This window comes from Lucilia sericata, unplaced genomic scaffold (genome assembly GCF_015586225.1).
Source record: "Lucilia sericata isolate MDLA Ls3-8-SP2 unplaced genomic scaffold, ASM1558622v1 Contig002545F_arrow, whole genome shotgun sequence".
Taxonomy (NCBI): domain Eukaryota; kingdom Metazoa; phylum Arthropoda; class Insecta; order Diptera; family Calliphoridae; genus Lucilia; species Lucilia sericata.
The window spans coordinates 1-16,576 of record NW_023996312.1 but is presented as its reverse complement, the minus strand read 5'-3'; positions in this window follow the sequence as shown (position 1 = coordinate 16,576).

Sequence of the window (16,576 nt, the reverse complement as noted above, 5' to 3'; positions counted from 1 at the left end):
AACTCATTAAATTCCAACACATTAAATACAACAATTTTAACGAGACAACATAATTTATAACGGTAACGTTGTTTGTCCATTAATTTGTTATCTTAAATATTTTAATTACCCTAAAGAAAGAACCAACCAGTGGTTTTACATACAAATTTTACAAACGTAAATTTACGCTGCTGATAGCAAACCACAGCCTCCTACTTTTATTTATACCTCATAGAAATATTAACTCCTTTTTTGTTTGTGTTTTTACACAATTCACCAAATTAAGCTTTGTATTGTTGCAATTATAATAGTTTGAGGGAAATAATTATAATAATCATAATGACAATACACAAGCAAAAAATCTTGAAAATTGATAAGAATGGTGTTTTCTTTTTGATACCCTACACTTATGTATTAGAGGGATGGTATTACTGGTTTGTTTTGATGATTGTAACAGCCATGTTAAAAAGTTAAAATTTATTGATTTAACACAAAGTGCTCATAGTAGGGCAGTGTAAATCATTGGCGTAGGCGAGTCCAAGATTGGATATGCTTGATTTGGTTTTAATGTGCGTGTGTTAAAACCACATTCACATTCAAAAAACGCCATAAGATAAACACCGACTCATCTACCAACAGTCAGACAGATATAATGACAATCAGAATGAGTTGAGTTGCTAAATAGAAATTTTAAGGAACCAAAACCAACAGTTTAAGGAAAATATATTTGTGTATATTTTTGTGTTGTATTAGGGGTAAGTGTTTCCTGTGGAGTATAGGTGTTTGTGTGTGTATGAGAGGGAGCAAAAGTTTATTGTTGTTGGCTAAGTGTATGTGAGTGTGAGCACAAGTAACTTAATTTAGTATTCAACATTTAGCTTAACAAAAATAATAACTTTTATACTCATGCGACAAATGAGCTTGTTAGTCTTTTCTTGTTGCTGTCACCAGACCACAAGGGAGGAGAGAGTAATGGGACCAAACTAAATAATAAATCAAAAACAGATTTTAAAAAATTTTTGGAATTTCTGGACTTTTAAGTTTTTTAAGCAGTAAGTTGACATTAATTACGTCGAGAGCAACAGTGACCTCGATCTCTGCCTTTATTTTGTACAAACGAGAAAATTACAGTTTGAAATTCCTCGTCATTGTTCTGATGACATTTGTTAGTTCAAAATATAAAAAAGCCTTAAAAGAAATTTATTCTCTCTTACCAAAACTATGTTGATCCTAAATCTCTCTTGCTTCAATCTTAAGCTTGGTCTCGTTAAGGCTTTGTCGAAGAAACAACCATAACTTCTTTTAGAATTTATAGTAAAATGTTGTTGTTGACATAAATGTCAGGACTATGTTGTTGTTCGTATACGTCTGTAAGTAAGAGAATGTGTGTTATTTACCCCAACACACACTTACAACACCTCCCTGTAAATATGCAATTGTTTTCCTTCATTTTTACTTTACACTCTCACAATATCCATACATAGTAGACAATGGAAAAGTGTGTAATAAGAAATTTGTACGTTTGTTGTTTTGCTGTATTATCATGTTAATCTTAAATGCTGTTTTGTTGTTACCATTGTCATTTTTGTTGTTCTTGTTTGTGTTGTATCAGTTTAATTCTTTTTGTCATTTTATTTTCTTTTTTCTTTGTTCTTATTAGTATAGTGTTTGTATATTGTATGTAGTTGTTACTTTAAAGCCACCTTGTTGTAGCCTTGTTTGTTTGCATGTTGGAATTAAGTGCTGGAAAGCTACACTTGTGTTCAATACACTAAGTACACTACTGATCAGAGATTATCGAAGGAAAATCTTTCTATAGTCTAATTTAAAGTCCACAGTCTAGTCTATAGTCTAGTCTATAGTCTAGTCTATAGTCTAGTCTATAGTCTAGTCTATAGTCTAGTCTATAGTCTAGTCTATAGTCTCGTCTATAGTCTAGTCTATAGTCTAGTCTATAGTCTAGTCTATATTCTAGTCTATCTTCTAGTCTATAGTCTAGTCTATAGTCTAGTCTATAGTCTAGTCTATAGTCTTAGTCTATAGCTAGTCTATAGTCTAGTCTGTCTAGTCTAGTCTATAGTCTAGTCTATAGTCTAGTCTATAGTCTAGTCTATAGTCTAGTCTATAGTCTAGTCTATAGTCTAGTCTATAGTTAGTCTATAGTCTAGTCTATAGTCTAGTCTATAGTCTAGTCTATAGTCTAGTCTATAGTCTAGTCTATAGTCTAGTCTATAGTTAGTCTATAGTCTAGTCTATAGTCTAGTCTATAGTCTAGTCTATAGTCTAGTCTATAGTCTAGTCTATAGTCTAGTCTATAGTCTAGTCTATAGTCTAGTCTATAGTCTAGTCTATAGTCTAGTCTATAGTCTAGTCTATAGTCTAGTCTATAGTCTAGTCTATAGTCTAGTCTATAGTCTAGTCTATAGTCTAGTCTATAGTCTAGTCTATAGTCTAGTCTATAGTCTAGTCTATAGTCTAGCTATAGTCTAGTCTATAGTCTAGTCTATAGTCTAGTCTAGTCTAGTCTATAGTCTAGTCTATAGTCTAGTCTATAGTCTAGTCTATAGTCTAGTCTATAGTCTAGTCTATAGTCTAGTCTATAGTCTAGTCTATAGTCTAGTCTATAGTCTAGTCTATAGTCTAGTCTATAGTCTAGTCTATAGTCTAGTCTATAGTCTAGTCTATAGTCTAGTCTATAGTCTAGTCTATAGTCTAGTCTATAGTCTAGTCTATAGTCTAGTCTATAGTCTAGTCTATAGTCTAGTCTATAGTCTAGTCTATAGTCTAGTCTATAGTCTAGTCTATAGTCTAGTCTATAGTCTAGTCTATAGTCTAGTCTATAGTCTAGTCTATAGTCTAGTCTATAGTCTAGTCTATAGTCTAGTCTATAGTCTAGTCTATAGTCTAGTCTATAGTCTAGTCTATAGTCTAGTCTATAGTCTAGTCTATAGTCTAGTCTATAGTCTAGTCTATAGTCTAGTCTATAGTCTAGTCTATAGTCTAGTCTATAGTCTAGTCTATAGTCTAGTCTATAGTCTAGTCTATAGTCTAGTCTATAGTCTAGTCTATAGTCTAGTCTATAGTCTAGTCTATAGTCTAGTCTATAGTCTAGTCTATAGTCTAGTCTATAGTCTAGTCTATAGTCTAGTCTATAGTCTAGTCTATAGTCTAGTCTATAGTCTAGTCTATAGTCTAGTCTATAGTCTAGTCTATAGTCTAGTCTATAGTCTAGTCTATAGTCTAGTCTATAGTCTAGTCTATAGTCTAGTCTATAGTCTAGTCTATAGTCTAGTCTATAGTCTAGTCTATAGTCTAGTCTATAGTCTAGTCTATAGTCTAGTCTAGTCTAGTCTATAGTCTAGTCTATAGTCTAGTCTATAGTCTAGTCTATAGTCTAGTCTATAGTCTAGTCTATAGCTAGTCTATAGTCTAGTCTATAGTCTAGTCTATAGTCTAGTCTATAGTCTAGTCTATAGTCTAGTCTATAGTCTAGTCTATAGTCTAGTCTATAGTCTAGTCTAGTAGTCTATAGTCAAGTCTATAGTCAAGTCTATAGTCAAGTCTATAGTCAAGTCTATAGTCAAGTCTATAGTCAAGTCTATAGTCTAGTCTATAGTCTAGTCTATAGTCTAGTCATAGTCTAGTCTATAGTCTAGTCTAGTCTAGTCTATAGTCTAGTCTATAGTCTAAGTCTATAGTCTAGTCTATAGTCTAGTCTATAGTCTAGTCTATAGTCTAGTCTATAGTCTAGTCTATAGTCTAGTCTATAGTCTAGTCTATAGTCTAGTCTATAGTCTAGTCTATAGTCTAGTCTATAGTCTAGTCTATAGTCTAGTCTATAGTCTAGTCTATAGTCTAGTCTATAGTCTAGTCTATAGTCTAGTCTATAGTCTAGTCTATAGTCTAGTCTATAGTCTAGTCTATAGTCTAGTCTATAGTCTAGTCTATAGTCTAGTCTATAGTCTAGTCTATAGTCTAGTCTATAGTCTAGTCTATAGTCTAGTCTATAGTCTAGTCTATAGTCTAGTCTATAGTCTAGTCTATAGTCTAGTCTTCAGTAGATTAATATTTCTGTACTTATAATTATGTGCTTAGGTGTTTCGTATGTATGTTAGTGCTATTTTTGCTTGTGTTTAGAATTATTTATTAGTTTGTGTTTTTTTGCTTTCTATCTCCTTTTATTTTATAATTTTTATATTTTCTTTGTTACTTTATTTAAGTTAAGGATTTGTCTCTACTTTGAAACCTTAAAAAATAAAATATACAGGACATCCTGTCTGTCTTGTGTTTAAGTATTACTTCTCTCTACCAAGTAGCACTTGAACTTTTTATATTATTTGCAAAAAATGTTGTTTATTTTTAGGGATTTTTGTCACATTTTTTCTTGTGTTTTTTGATATTTGTGGTCTTTACGTTTGATTTGTTATTAGCATATTTTTTATTAATAATTTTTCCTTGTATTATTTTTTCATGTCATATTTATCCTTTTAAGTCTGGTTATTATTTATTAGTGTTGACCTTGAGGGCATAATTGTCTAACTAATTAGGGTTTCGTACAATCCGTGTTGTCATTTTATTTATTTTATGATAGAAGTCAAAACACGTGATAATCTTAATGATTTTATGGTTTCAAGTCCTAGAGCACATAATAGACGGAGGAAAATGATAGTTTGTTGTTTAGCTAAAGGATAAATAAGTATTTTTTTTGGACTTGTACAGGGATAACATACGGTCAATTAAAAGGTTATGTTTTGGTTAATTGTTAGAGCGTTATTTTCTTTTTGCTAAAGTTTACGCTATTAATTATTAAAATTAACTATTGTTTTAAAAGGGAAAATTGTGGTTCTAATGAGCTATAATATTTTTAGGAAGTTAAGAGCTAAGGGATATTTAAGTATTAAAGCAATTTTAATGTGTTTGTATAAAAGCTGAATAGTAGTGATGATAGAATTTCATAATTTTTCTATCTAACCCGACCTTAAAATATTCCGATCTTCAGTATTTTAACACCAAATTTCCTGAAACTATTTTTCAGTGCATTTATTTAAGTTGATTTGATTTGTAGAGACAATTATGACAAGTAGTAGTTTGCACTCTTGTTCTGAGACTATAGACTAGACTAAATTATAGACTAGATTATAGACTAGACTATAGACTAGACTATAGACTAGACTATAGACTAGACTATAGACTAGACTATAGACTAGACTATAGACTAGACTATAGACTAGACTATAGACTAGACTATAGACTAGACTATAGACTAGAATATAGACTAGACTATAGACTAGACTATAGACTAGACTATAGACTAGACTATAGACTAGACTATAGACTAGACTATAGACTAGACTATAGACTAGACTATAGACTAGACTATAGACTAGACTATAGACTAGACTATAGACTAGACTATAGACTAGACTATAGACTAGACTATAGACTAGACTATAGACTAGACTATAGACTAGACTATAGACTAGACTATAGACTAGACTATAGACTAGACTATAGACTAGACTATAGACTAGACTATAGACTAGACTATAGACTAGACTATAGACTAGACTATGACTATAGACTAGACTATAGACTAGACTATAGACTAGACTATAGACTAGACTATAGACTAGACTATAGACTAGACTATAGACTAGACTAGAGTAGACTATAGACTAGACTATAGACTAGACTATAGACTAGACTATAGACTAGACTATAGACTAGACTATAGACTAGACTATAGACTAGACTATAGACTAGACTATAGACTAGACTATAGACTAGACTATAGACTAGACTATAGACTAGACTATAGACTAGACTATAGACTAGACTATAGACTAGACTATAGACTAGACTATAGACTAGACTATAGACTAGACTATAGACTAGACTATAGACTAGACTATAGACTAGACTATAGACTAGACTATAGACTAGACTATAGACTAGACTATAGACTAGACTATAGACTAGACTATAGACTAGACTATAGACTAGACTATAGACTATAGACTAGACTATAGACTAGACTATAGACTAGACTATAGACTAGACTATAGACTAGACTATAGACTAGACTACTAGACTATAGACTAGACTATAGACTAGACTATAGACTAGACTATAGACTAGACTAGACTATAGACTAGACTATAGACTAGACTATAGACTAGACTATAGACTAGACTATAGACTAGACTATAGACTAGACTATAGACTAGACTATAGACTAGACTATAGACTAGACTATAGACTAGACTATAGACTAGACTATAGACTAGACTATAGACTAGACTATAGACTAGACTATAGACTAGACTATAGACTAGACTATAGACTAGACTATAGACTAGACTATAGACTAGACTATACTAGACTATACTAGACTATAGACTAGACTATAGACTAGACTATAGACTAGACTATAGACTAGACCATAGACTAGACTATCAAAGCGATTCTCAGTTATGTTGGGTGTTGAACTAATATTATTATATATCGGCTTTTGGCAGTTCCAACTATAGTTATGTAAAGTATAATAACACCAAACAAAGAGACTCGTCTATGTTAAAAATTTCTTCATATTTTTTGTAAATTAAAATACAAACCAGAAAAGTAGAAAATTTACTTAATTTTGCTTTTAACAATATTGTTACACCGAACAAAAAGGAAACAAAAACAATTTTTGTTATTGCTGCTGCTATTACAGTTACCACTACTAAGAGTATAAATATTGCTACCAGTACTAATACCAACTGCTGCCATATGTACAACAATATATTGTTGTGTTGAACGTAAAGTCTCTACAACAGAAAATATATTAGTTTGTGTGTGAGTGCATCTGTGGGTATGTTGCCACTAGAGCATGAATAAATGCACCTTTAATGTTGCAGTGACTCATTTAAAATTCATAAATTGCTTTATTATGCAAAAAAACTAAAACTACTAGATACTGCTACTATTACAATATTTTGTTTTAGTTTTCAGTTTTTTTACACTGCTGCTGTGGTTGTAAACAAAATATATATGTATGTAAAAAAACTGAATTGCATTTAACAATTTTGTAATATAAAATACAAGAAAAAAACAGTACCGAGAAATTTACGGAGATAGGCCACCATCACAACAGTAGCAATAGACAATTATGCGGTATAGTTAGTGCAATGGAACCAACTAATTTGGGAGACGCTTCGTAAATTGGTTTAATTTAAAGCAAGAATAATTTTTAAATCAGTATAACAAATTCTGATGAAGATCGGTATATATTTATAGAGGGATTAGTCTACAATAAGCAAAATAATCAAAGCAGTTCCATCCATAATTGGCAGTACTTTTCCCGAAAATATGTATGTACATATGTACAATATGTATCATATTTGGTTAAAAATTTCAATCTGTAGTTGGTCCTACTTTACCTGCCTGGGAAAAAATCACCATTGCAAAGGTATGTGTGTATATAAAATTTTATTGTACCTTGTATTAGAGGTCTATAACTATAACAAGATGGAATATTTAAAAAAATCTAACAACGACTTTTTTGTTACTATTATTTTGTAGCTGCAGTTAAAAAATAACTGAGAGTCTGCTTCATTTAGCCACCAATGGTTAGTTATAAGTAACATTTTCATGGAGCATTTTTTCTATTCTATTGCCAACGTTGATGGCAGTTCATTTTTATACAAAAATTATGCGGTTTAGAAAGTTTTCATTCAAGCATACTTTTTTGAAAGAAAACGTTTAAAAAGGAAATAATAATATCTTATAAATAGCGTTGAGGCAAAGTAACAACGGCAGAGATTGAAAAACTGCCAACTTGCTGTTGGTTTGACAAACATAAATATTTAACAGCATGCAAAATGCTAAAATAGATCAATTTAAAGGTAAAAAGTAATATAAACAAAAAAATATGGAATAATAATAAAGGATATTAATGGAAATGGATATAAAAAATATGTATTCATATTTTGCTTCATTAAAATATCTATTCTACCTGGGTTAAATATAGACAAAACCTTAAGGAAAATCAGTCCAACTTCGGTTCTAGTTCAGTTCTAGTTTAGTTCTAGTTCAGTTCTAGTTCAGTTCTAGTTCGTTCTAGTTCAGTTCTAGTTCAGTTCTAGTTCAGTTCTAGTTCAGTTCTAGTTCAGTTCTAGTTCAGTTCTAGTTCAGTTCTAGTTCAGTTCTAGTTCAGTTCTAGTTCAGTTCTAGTTCAGTTCTAGTTCAGTTCTAGTTCAGTTCTAGTTCAGTTCTAGTTCAGTTCTAGTTCAGTTCTAGTTCAGTTCTAGTTCAGTTCTAGTTCAGTTCTAGTTCAGTTCTAGTTCAGTTCTAGTTCAGTTCTAGTTCAGTTCTAGTTCAGTTCTAGTTCAGTTCTAGTTCAGTTCTAGTTCAGTTCTAGTTCAGTTCTAGTTCAGTTCTAGTTCAGTTCTAGTTCAGTTCTAGTTCAGTTCTAGTTCAGTTCTAGTTCAGTTCTAGTTCAGTTCTAGTTCAGTTCTAGTTCAGTTCTAGTTCAGTTCTAGTTCAGTTCTAGTTCAGTTCTAGTTCAGTTCTAGTTCAGTTCTAGTTCAGTTCTAGTTCAGTTCTAGTTCAGTTCTAGTTCAGTTCTAGTTCAGTTCTAGTTCAGTTCTAGTTCAGTTCTAGTTCAGTTCTAGTTCAGTTCTAGTTCAGTTCTAGTTCAGTTCTAGTTCAGTTCTAGTTCAGTTCTAGTTCAGTTCTAGTTCAGTTCTAGTTCAGTTCTAGTTCAGTTCTAGTTCAGTTCTAGTTCAGTTTCTCAGTTCAGTTTCTAGTTCAGTTCTAGTTCAGTTCTAGTTCAGTTCTAGTTCAGTTCTAGTTCAGTTCTAGTTCAGTTCTAGTTCAGTTCTAGTTCAGTTCTAGTTCAGTTCTAGTTCAGTTCTAGTTCTGTTCTAGTTCAGTTCTAGTTCAGTTCTAGTTCAGTTCTAGTTCAGTTCTAGTTCAGTTCTAGTTCAGTTCTAGTTCAGTTCTAGTTCATTCTAGTTCAGTTCTAGTTCAGTTCTAGTTCAGTTCTAGTTCAGTTCTAGTTCAGTTCTAGTTCAGTTCTAGTTCAGTTCTAGTTCAGTTCTAGTTCAGTTCTAGTTCAGTTCTAGTTCAGTTCTAGTTCAGTAGTTCAGTTCTAGTTCAGTTCTAGTTCAGTTCTAGTTCAGTTCTAGTTCAGTTCTAGTTCAGTTCTAGTTCAGTTCTAGTTCAGTTCTAGTTCAGTTCTAGTTCAGTTCTAGTTCAGTTCTAGCTCAGTTCTAGTTCAGTTCTAGTTCAGTTCTAGTTCAGTTCAGTTCTAGTTCAGTTCTAGTTCAGTTCTAGTTCAGTTCTAGTTCAGTAGTTCAGTTCTAGTTCAGTTCTAGTTCAGTTCTAGTTCAGTTCTAGTTCAGTTCTAGTTCAGTTCTAGTTCAGTTCTAGTTCAGTTCTAGTTCAGTTCTAGTTCAGTTCTAGTTCAGTTCTAGTTCAGTTCTAGTTCAGTTCTAGTTCAGTTCTAGTTCAGTTCTAGTTCAGTTCTAGTTCAGTTCTAGTTCAGTTCTAGTTCAGTTCTAGTTCAGTTCTAGTTCAGTTCTAGTTCAGTCTAGTTCAGTTCTAGTTCAGTTCTAGTTCAGTTCCTAGTTCAGTTCTAGTTCAGTTTCTAGTTCAGTTCTAGTTTAGTTCTAGTTCATTGTAGTTCCAGTTCTCTTAATTTAATTAAAAGCTTAAATTCAAATTATGTTTGAAGCCTAAATAATAACCGTTGTTTTGATTTTCTTTAAAAAGTGAAATATTGTTGAGCTTTAATTAGGAAAATGTCTTTCTACTGATAAAATTCACTTTTTTATAACCACATTTTGTCTACGATTTCTTTATTTTCAGTTTTAAATAATATTTTCAGTTTGCAAATCAAATATTTTGATATTTTATCTTACGAAAGTTTCTTATTTGTTTTTTATTTCATTTTTATTACGATGATTTTTTATTTGTTTATTTATTTCTGTTTTCATTATGTTGGATTTTCTATTGTTTTATTGTTCTTAAAGTTTCTTTTATATTTCATCAAAATTCTTTTGTGGTCTTGCTTGCAATAATATAATAAATAGAAGAAATATGTTTATACTGTTGCGTTCATTTATTGTTGACGTTGAAGGTACTTAGTTGTTGTTTTTGTTGGTGTTCTTGTAGTTGCTTGTTATTGTTGATGGGTTTTTTTTGGTCAGTCAGTTTGTGGCATAACTTAAATTGCAACAATTTGTAACGATTTTCAACATGGATTTGAAGTGAATTTCTTGTTATGTTAAAGCAGCAAATACTAACACAAGAAGTTATAAATACACTTAGAGAAACAAAAATCATTATAAGATAAAATCTATCTATTTATATTGATAAATTTCGAAATGGAAATATTTGGTTAAGATTTTTGGGAAAGTATTATTTAAGTGCTTTTGTGACTATGTGAAATATTCTAACCAATTTTTCTTAGTGTTTAATGTTTGCATTGTCTATATTTACCTTTTTCAAAGAAAAACTTCAGCAAAGATTTTCCTCTTAGCATGTTCTACCCATATGTGGGAGGTGGTTGCAAGTGTATTCTTTTCTTTTTTTTCGAGAAACAGAATTTTTTAGATGACTCTAAAGAATGTATGTCACACTTACCACTATTCTTAACAACTCCACCAGCAACATCATCAGTAACAGCAGCATCACATGTGATATTGTATGTTGCTGTTCATTATAATGTAAGTGACAGTTCTTAACGTTAAATATGTTGTCGTTGGTGTTTTTTCTTGGGACGATCGTCTTAGGAACTTGTCAGCATCTTGTTGCAATTTGTAATAAATTTGTTGTGCTAAGGAACTCAACTTAACTGAAAAGTTGAAAATGAAGAATAAAAACAGAATTTTTTAGAAATGAAATTTTAAATTGAAACGAGAAAATAATTTAAAAAAATCATAGAGAAAAATAATAATTTTATATATAAATAATTCTATAGTTCATCTCCCGGTAATCCCATAATATTCTAAATCTTGTGGCCCATAAACATGTATATAACCCTAAAGTTAAAAAGCTCAGAAAATCCTTAACAATTCTGAAACTAATTTTGACAAAAAGTTTTTGTATAGAAAGTCTTCAGATAAAACAAAAAGGAAACATAGTATTAAAAAAGAATTTGAATTAAAAAGAAAGAAAGCTTTTTATGAAACATATTTTGTAAATGTTTTTTAAAAAGCTTTTAAGGAATGCTATTTAGAACAGTTTGTTAAGAACATTATTTTATTTTAAGAAATCTTTTCTAAGAAAATCCTTTTTCAAATAAATTTTTTGGGGTTAAAGTTTTTTTATTTGTTTTTAAAGAAAAGTTACTATTTTTGTAAAGCAAGTTTATTTTAATATATTTTGTTAGAGACATATTTTTTGTGTTTAAAAAGCTTTTTTAATAAATTTTCTGTAAATAAAGCTTTCTTTAAAAAGGTTTTTGGAAAGAAAGCAAATTAAAAAAAAGCTTGGGATAGAAAGCTTTTGGAAAGAAGCTTTTTAATTAAAGCTTTTTTAAAGCAAATTTTTTAAGATAAGCTTATTTAAATAAATCTTTTTAATAAAAGCTCTTTTTAAATAAAGCTTCTTTAGAAAAAAGCTTTTTAAGAAAAACGCATTTTAAACCAAAGCTTTTGGTAGAGAAGCTTTCTAAAAAAACTTTTTGATAAAAAGTTTTCGGAAAAATAAGTTTATTTAAATAAAGCTTTTTTTAAATTAAGCTTATTTAAAGAAAGCTTTTTTTTTAAATTAAGCTTCTTTAGAAAAAGCTTTCTAAGAAAAGATTTTTGTGAAAACATATTAAAAAAACATGCTTAGAAAATGCTTTTAAACAAAGCTTTTTGTATAGAAGCTTTTTCACAAAAAGTTTTCGGTAAAAAGTTTTTTTCAGTATTAATATTTAAGGAAAGCTTTAAAAAAATTTGTTAAATTTAAAGCCTCTTTAGAAAAAGCTTTTTAAGAAAAAATATTATGTTTTAAAAAAATGCATTTAAATAAAAGCTTTTTATAAAGAACGCTTTTTGACAAAAAATTTTCGAGAAAAGAAAGTTTTTAAGGAAAAGCTTTATTTAAAGCCTCTTTAAAAAGCTTTTTAAGAATTAATATTGAAAAAAAAACACGTGTTTAAAAATACTTTTAACAAAAGCTTTTGTAGCGAAAGTTTTTTAAGACTGACAAAAAATGTTTGAGAAAATTTTTTTTTCGCTTAAAATTTTGTAATAAAGTAATTAGGCTTTTTAATTAAATTTTTTTGTTAAATTATTTTTTTTTTGCAAAATTCTTAAAATTTCAAATTCGTTATTTAAAACTTGCAAAAGCTCTCGATATCCCCAAAACAATGCTACTTATAAAAAAAATGTCTCATAAAGATTTTTTTGCCCAAATTCGTCTTTTAGAAATGCCTTCTAAGAAAAACTTCTTACGTAAAGGTTTTTAAAGAAAGCTTTTAAAGAAAAAGCTTTGTTGTAAAAAATGGATTTTGTAAATGTTTTTTTTTAGGAAAAGCTTTTTGGAATTAAAGTTTTTAAAAAATGTTTTAAGAATTCTTTTAAACAAAAGCTTTTTAAGAAAAGACTTTTAATGAAAACTTTTCGAGGTAAGCTTTTTTTACGTAAGTTATGGTAATGAAAGAATTTTAGGCAAAGCTTTTTTATACAATTTTTTTATCTTATTTAAAAAAAATATTTTTTTCTTGTTCCAAATTTGGTTTTTTAAATTTGCAACTGCATGCAAACTAACTTTAATTTAAAATATACTCTTAATATACCCAATATAATGTTATCCTATAACAGATTATTTAAAAAGCTTTTTTGCCTAAAATTCATTTTCAAGAAAATGCTTTGAATTTCTTTCTCTAAAAATAATAATTTTCTTTTAATAGAACTCAATTGAGTTTCATTTCAACAATTTCATTATTATTAAGTATTAAGAGGACTATTTATCATATTAAAAAAATAGCTTAGTTTGTTTTTTTTCTACAAAAATATTCATTTATTATTTAATTTAGTTCATATACACATAGAAATTTCATATACATTCATCAAATCATCAATTCATCATTATTGACTTTGTGACATTTTATCGTTTCTTTAACATAAATGCATTTCAACTATGAAAATTTTTCGTATAGAATTTATAATAATCAAAAGAAATGGGAAAAATATTTTATTTAAAAAAAAGTATTGAGGAAAAAAATCAACATTATACTTTAGACTGTATTTAGCAGTAGTGTATGTATAGAGAAGTGTGGTGGAAACCGGATGAGACGAATGAAGAGTGAGAAAGAGAAAAATGAAACTGGAAACCCGCAAAGCCAAAAAGGAAATCTAATAAAGTTTTAAGCATTGAAATCCATTGAAGTGTTTAATAAGCTGGCAATATACATAATATAGCTTTTGCTGCTATTGCTACTGCTACTAACGCTGATGCTATCACTATAACCCAATTGGCCAAAACATCAAATCAGATCATTTTGTCTTGAATGTGAAATGACTATTCTCTCTTATAAAGGAAAAAGGACTTATCATGAGCTTTTGTTTCGTCAAAAGTTTTTTTTAACATCATGCTTTCAATTTGTAATCTTAACCGTTTGGTCAATTGGGTTTCCTGGCTTTTTCTATTTGTTGCTGTTGTTGTGGCTGCTTCATAAAACGTTTCATTTTATACTGCATTGAATTTCAATGTTGTATTAAAAAAAAGAACTAAACTAATAAGAATATAAAAATATATATATATTTGTAGGTTAGTGTAGATATATATATACAAACATTTTATGCAATTTATTGATAAAGACACGCTATTCAAAACAGTTGATTTGAATTTGTAAGAAAGAATATCAAAAAATAAAAAATTTTAAGAAAATCTTTATGCGTAAAAGAAGTTATAATGAAAAACAATTGAAATGCAAATTTTTTTATTTTATCAATCATACTAAATAATAATTATGTCTTGAGGGCAAATAATTTTATTAAATGCGTCTAAAAGCAAATAGAGAGAGATATTAATATAAAAATTCAATATAAAAATTTGCAAATTTTTTTCTACAATAATCTAAAATTGCTGATGAAATTGATAGCAATGTTTTGATTTAAAATTTTAGGGGAAAATAATTTTTTAATTTGAATATTATTTATACGCTACAGAATCACTTTAAGTGTCGATTGGGCTATGTCCGTCTGTAACGTTGTAAAACTTGTAAATGTAACCTTGTGCGCACGCTACAGATAGCAATTTCCGTACCCGTAGCCTCGAATAGGGCTCTGAAGTTCATAATTACTTAAATATTCTATTATCTGAATTGTGTATAAGCAAATAATATTTACTACATAGAATGTGTGTCTAATACAAACTTTCCATAACGGGTCGTAATACTTAAACAATACGTGTAATCATAATAACCCGTAATAAGTATTCTTTGGTATAAGTCTAAATGATACTGCCGATTTTCGTAATAATCGGACCTTATTTGACCCTAGCTCACATACAAAGTCCTCTTCAAAAAATTACTTGAAGATTAATAATTCACTTATAAACACTAGTAATACGATAAAATATTTCATAAATAAATTATATATTAATAAGGATAGGTCCTTATATATATACATATAATGATAGATCCATATTTATCCATGCTTCCTTATAAGCACTCTTTTCCTTCGAGAGAAGGGTATATACATATATAAAGTTTGTCATTCCGTTTGTAACTTCCACAATACAATATTCCGTCCCTATAGAGTATATATATTCTGAATCCTTATAGATAGCGTACTCGATTAAGCCATGTCCGTCTGTCTGGCTTCTATCGGTCTGTCTGTCTGTCCGTCGTTCAGTCTGTGTCTCTGTTGAAATACATTTTTTTAAAGACATCTTCGGGATCCAAATTTTCAATTATTCTGTTAGACTTGCTTTCAGCAAAATCCGCCAAAAATATGTACATATAAGAAAAAATTCGAGACAACCTCTGAAAATTTTATGAGAAAAGTGCATGCTTTTACAGAAAAAACAAAACCAACACAGTTAGTTAGTTAGTTAATTATTTAGTTAGTTAGTTAGTTGGTTAGTTAGTTAGTTAGTTAGTAGTTAGTTAGTTAGTTAGTTAGTTTTAGTTAGTAGTTAGTTAGTTAGTGTTAGTTAGTTAGTTAGTTAGTTAGTTAGTTAGTTAGTTAGTTAGTTAGTTAGTTAAGTTAGTTAGTTAGTTAGTTAGTTAGGTAGTTAGTAGTTAGTTAAGTTAGTTAGTTAGTTAGTTAGTTAGTAGTTAGTTAGTTAGTTAGTTAGTTAGTTAGTTAGTTAGTTAGTTAGTTAGTTAGTTAGTTAGTTAGTTAGTTAGTTAGTTAGTTAGTTAGTTAGTTAGTTAGTAAGGGTGACAACGCCAAGCCAGATATTCCGAAGACGAACACGTCGGCGAATCAACCTCGAAGGTAAGGGAATCTCAAAAGAAGCCCCAAAAAACGAGGAAGGAGAAGCTAGACGGAGGAAAAGGAAAAGAGCCGTTAGTTAGTTAGTTAGTTAGTTAGTAGTTAGTTTTAGTTAGTTAGTTAGTTAGTTAGTTAGTTAGTAGTTAGTTAGTTAGTTAGTTAGTAGTTAGTTAGTTAGTAGTTAGTTAGTTAGTTAGTTAGTTAGTTAGTTAGTTAGTTAGTGTTAGTTAGTTAGTTAGTTAGTTAGTTAGTTAGTTAGTTAGTTAGTAGTTAGTTAGTTAGTTAGTTTAGTTAGTTAGTTAGTTAGTTAGTAGTTAGTTAGTAGTTAGTTAGTTAGTTAGTTAGTTAGTTAGTAGTAGTAGTTAGTTAGTTAGTTAGTTAGTTAGTTAGTTAGTTAGTAGTTAGTTAGTTAGTTAGTTAGTTAGTAGTTAGTAGTTAGTTAGTTAGTTAGTAGTTAGTTAGTTAGTTAGTTAGTTAGTTAGGTAGTTAGTTAGTTAGTTAGTTAGTTAGTTAGTTGTAGTTAGTTAGTTAGTTAGTTAGTTAGTTAGTAGTAGTTAGTTAGTAGTTAGTTAGTAGTTAGTTAGTAGTTAGTTAGTTAGTTAGTTAGTTAGTTAGTTATAGTTAGTTAGTTAGTTAGTTAGTTAGTTAGTTAGTTAGTTAGTTAGTTAGTTAGTAGTTAGTTAGTTAGTTAGTTAGTTAGTTAGTTAGTTAGTTAGTTAGTTAGTTAGTTAGTTAGTTAGTTAGTTAGTAGTTAGTTAGTTAGTTAGTTAGTTAGTTAGTTAGTTAGTTAGTTAGTTAGTTAGTTAGTAGTAGTTAGTAGTTAGTTAGTTAGTTAGTTAGTTAGTTAGTTAGTTAGTTAGTTAGTTAGTTAGTTAGTTAGTTAGTTAGTTAGTTAGTTAGTTAGTTAGTTAGTTAGTTAGTTAGTAGTTAGTTAGTAGTTAGTGTTAGTTAGTTAGTTAGTTAGTTAGTTAGTTAGTTAGTTAGTAGTTAGTAGTTAGTTAGTAGTTAGTTAGTAGTTAGAGTTAGTTAGTTAGTTAGTTAGTTAGTTAGTTAGTAGTTAGTTAGTTAGTAGTTAGTTAGTTAGTTAGTTAGTTAGTTAGTAGTTAGTTAGTTAGTTAGTTAGTTAGTTAGTAGTTAGTAGTTAGTTAGTTAGTTAGTTAGTAGTAGTTAAGTTA